The sequence below is a fragment of the Fopius arisanus genome, unplaced genomic scaffold (assembly GCF_000806365.1).
Source record: "Fopius arisanus strain USDA-PBARC FA_bdor unplaced genomic scaffold, ASM80636v1 scaffold00196, whole genome shotgun sequence".
Lineage (NCBI taxonomy): Eukaryota > Metazoa > Arthropoda > Insecta > Hymenoptera > Braconidae > Fopius > Fopius arisanus.
In genome coordinates this window covers 104817-109622 of record NW_011887935.1, presented here as the reverse complement: position 1 = coordinate 109622, position 4806 = coordinate 104817, and positions in this window count along the sequence as shown.

The following is a 4806-nucleotide window of genomic DNA, read 5'->3' as shown; positions in this document are numbered from 1 at the left end:
GGATAAAAGAAGTACAACTAAGCTTCGTGATATCGAAGAGATTTCTAAAATCACAGTGAAACTGGAGAAAAATGCAACAACTTTCTTTCTCACTTGACCATCAACGGCTGCTGGATAAAATAAGGAATTGGAGTGAAAGTTTGGAAACCGAATTGGACAATTATATTTATACAACTCAAACCATTATCAATGCTGTATATCTAACCAAAATTGGGGTTACTCATCCGGGTTTGTTCTCACAGAAAAAAATTAAAACAGCAGTTGAATACTTCGTTGCGAAAAATCAGACACCATCGTTGACGTTTCCAATCTCGATTGACGAGTTACACATGAATAAATTATTGAAAATTTCGAAATCTAAAATTCTGTTTCATGGAGGAAAACTGTTGGTAATACTTGGTGTTCCACTTGTGGCCTGCCTAGTGTATCATCTGTTCAAGATGCACGCGTATCCCACATTTCAAGTGTTTGCTCACAAACAAGGGTCAGCGTACATTCAACCACAGGCCGACTACCTGCTGCGTACTAAGGACTTCTATGCCCTGGCACACGCCGAGGATCTTGTTAGTTGTCAAAACACAGATAGTCATCATTATATTTGTAGTGCTAATTTTCCTCTGTGTAGCACGCAAGCCCAACCTATTTGTGAAGCCACCAACATCATGACAGACAATCAACAACCATTTCATAATTGTGACATCAAACTCAGCTCAACCTTCAACTCTTATTGGAAAAAGACTGGACGAGGTTGGTTATCTTCAACACCGGAGAAAGAGGAGATAAATATCTGGTGCGATGGTCGATGGGTGGAAATGCTGAATATATCAGGAGCGGGTATGCTTCAAATAAGAAGCGGATGTCAAGCTGCTACCTCATATGCAACGATGATTGAATTTCAAACGAATAAAAGAGCGACACCTGTAAACTATATTGATGCTTGGAATCTGAATGTAACCAATTTAGTTGACAATCAAAAATGTTTCGATTTTCTAACCACGAATTACGTTGAACTTAGTCACTTTTTACGTACTGTAACGTGGTATTTTACCACGTTACTAGTTCTCGACCGTTTCGCGATTCTAGAGACTTCCACCAGACGGGAAGTCACTTTCAGTGGCGAGAGTTTTGAGCAGAGAGAAAGAAAATGTTTGATTTATTTTATTTGTTTTATTTTTGAATCAAATCACGCACCACCGCGTTCCTGCTGAGGACGTTTTTCTTTTTTTTAGACGTCATCAAGGATCCTGGGGAAGCCGGAAGATGTCATTAGTCTTCGTGATAATTTGGATGATAACTGAGCGTTTGATTTGGCCGACATTGGAGCCACAATCCAGGAATCATTTACCCGGAAGTGACGCAGTTTTGTTGTGCACGTGGCTGTTGACGATCATTACCGACACTATTTTCGATGCCATTTTTTTCCAGTTTTTAATACCAAATGATGGATTAAAATAGTCAATCATGTAGGATTCGATATTCGGCAACGTGTAAGAATTCGCATTTTCCGAAAATACTCATTAAAAAGATATCAATGAAATAAAAAGTGTTACAGATTTCTCTGGTAACTCAATCTACTTTTTTTTTAATCAAATTTCGGAAAAAAATGAATTTTTACTCGCTTTGCAATCACATTTCACACTCGTAAATCATTTTTCATCAAAAGCAACAACCGATTTACCTAAAAATAACGAGTTTGAAAATTCGTAGTGTATACGACGGTGGAATCGAAAGTAACATGGCCACTTAAAGAAATTTGTAACCCCGCAAGGCTCGGATATATTTGAATTTCATATAACCCAGCCATTTCAGAATCAAGAACAGCAAATTGGAACCCAGCCGCAACGGCGTTTGATTTACTGACAAGTTGGCAACTGCCCTTTAATATTTATGTTTTGACACTTGAGCCGTTTTATTAAAAACGTCCTGGTGGCTAACTTTTGTCATTGAGGGTTGGTCGTCGAGGGATGCGTATGGTTTTCCCTTCTTCCGTGGAGGGCAAAAATACGTCACAATATATAGCATGTCATTGATCGTTGATTTGTAAGCATTCTATAGAAGAGAATAGTTTATTGTCACAGAATTGAGTTCAGTGATCATGCAGCAGTCATCGGACATTGAAGAATCTCCTTAGATCACCCTCCTCTTTCAAACACCATGTACCCGGAGTGATCTGGAGATGCAGAATGCTGTAATTAATAGGTAGCTAACACGCAATCATCATAAAATATTATGGTGTATTCGTGACTGTGATCATAATGATTTTGATAAGGTTTGTCAGAGTTTTCTGAAGAACATTCGGAAAATTTATGTCAACGGTTTAGAAAAACTGCAATATGTGGAGTAACTGCTTCCATTCCTACCAAGTTACAAATTTGGAAGATTACAAGTGTATCAGTATTAGCAGTTATTTTTTTATAGATTCAGTGGCGTACATCGCTTTTTTTTCGAGAGAGAGAGAGCCACGCCCAACCCGCGAATCAAACAGACAGTGGAAGAAAAATTAATAAAGGAATAAATATCAAAATAAAATAAAAAAGCAGCTCCGCGATTATCCCGGACGACCCGGAGGATACGCTAAGGCGATTTGGAATCTTGGGGTTTTCCCTACTAATTCCAGAATTAGTAGGAAATTATGGATCCGTTTAGGGGAGGGTTAGTATTAGATAATGTTTATGAGATCAGGTAATGAGTGGGGAAATCGTGTCGGTCCTCAATCGTGTCGCGAAGAAGGTTAATGCATATTATCATCCGACGTGGATGTGAGGGTTATTCCGTTCGCGAAATCTTCCCGGGAGGGACAGTCTGGCTGCGAGTGCCAGCACCCCTGAAAGAGGGGTCCGTGAGGAATTTTATTTTACGGGTTAGTGTTGGAAGGACGGTGGCGGTGTTACGACCGACACCTTCCCGAATTGCCGTATTAGATAAGTTTAGGTAAGGTTAGTACGTCCACGGATCCCCGGGGAAAATAACCGGGAAAGACTAGCCGCGATAATTAGGGTTGTTAGGGTCGTTAGGGAAGATTAATAAAAATTAGCTTCCCCCATTCGAATTTGAATGGGGAGAAATTAGCGCGTTAGTACCATTGGCGCCGTCGGGGTCAATTCACCGGAACTAACGTCCCGGTGAGGCATGAGATCCGCCATATTCTTTTTGGCAGTGATCGCCAGGACACAAGAGTCACCGGACGTTCCCCAGAGAAAGAGAAAGATCATGGGAGGATCCCACACGACGCGCAAGCCGCGAGGAAAGGTGAGGATAGCTGTATAAACTTTTCCCAGTAACACCGGTTACTGGAGAACGGATTATGCTTTCGGTTCGCGAGTGAAGAATGATCCTGTTCGATCAACGGATCGAACAGTCTTTCCCTCCGTTGAGGTGCGTGCGAATGTTTTTCAGCCATGGTTTATTCGAAAACCAGGGCTGATCGCGTGTGGGGAATTCGTTAGTCCTAGAGGGCCGTCCCTGTGGAGGTTTTGGGCTCTTTTCGCGCGAAAAAGCGCGTGAAAATCCCGGGGGAAAAACCCCCGTGGAAGGTGAGGAATTCATTCAGTTAACCTTGAGGGGTGTCCATGCCGTCGCGGCTTCGAGTATTCATCCCCGACTCCACTCCGCTCAACGTTAAGCGAGAATTCCAGCCCAGGGGTGCTGAGAAAATCCCGTTTTACACGAACGGAGATATCGCGGTCCCCCGGAGCGGTGAAAATCCCCAATTTTAAGAGATGTAACGAGCATCGGGGATGCCCGTTAGGATCCCCAAGAAAATTCAGAGATCGGGAAAGAGAGTGAGAACGTTAGGCCGTAGGTTAGGTTTAGGGAAATTAGGATTTCCCCCCTTTTGGGGTGGTTTAGAATAGGTTAAGGTTAGGGGGAGTTTCAGGATCGGGTTAGGTCCGGCGAATGACGCCGGCGCTCCAGATGAAAGGGTTTAAGGGGCTGATTGGTACGGGTGGAAGGCCGTACGGGGTAAAAATATTAACAACCCCGACGGATTGCCAAGACTGAATACGGGTGGAAGGCCGCACGAGATAAAATCAGTCGTTATCTCGGCGGATTGCCAAAAATTAATTAGCGGTTAAGATTAGAAATATTACGTTAAGGTTAGGGATTAAGGTCTTTCAGTCCTGAGAATCCAGGGGAACCGATCCTGAGGAGATGAGCGTGGTGGAATTAATTTTAGTGATGGGGAATTAATTCAAATTTGAATTAATTCCCCCGCGAAGGGCTTGACCTAGAATAAGGTAGAGGGATCCACCAATCGACACCCGATCGATTGGTAGGCGTGATTGGGGGGTCAGCGCAACGCGACACTGACCTCCGAAAGTTAGTTACGTGTTAACCCCGAGATAAGACACACGTGAGTGAGAAGTGAGACATCAAGGACTCAGACCAGGACATTCCGGAATACGAGGGGAATATTACCGCCCCAGGATGGTCCTGAAGAAAAAGAAAAGGACAGCGAGGAGGTCTACCGTGAGTTTTTACGGTTTATTTTGAGTATTTCCCCTTTTTTGGCGGCTCCCCGATAATTATTGGCGGTTGTGGTATTTTTCCGAGCCATGGAAATGGCGTCGGTTGTGTCCCCCACATTTTGGGTGGTTTTAGAGGAGTTATGGAGGGTTTTTCCGAATAATTTCGGTTCAAATTATCCCCCAGTGCGGTTGGGAGGTCATCGGTGTAATTTATGGGGTTTTGGGGGTAATTTTGAGTGGATTTTTGGGGGAAATTGTCCACGGCCAACGAACCAGGCCCGTGGTTTTCCCTCGTGGCGCAATCGAGGCCGCCACGAGTGGCTGTATGCAACAGGTG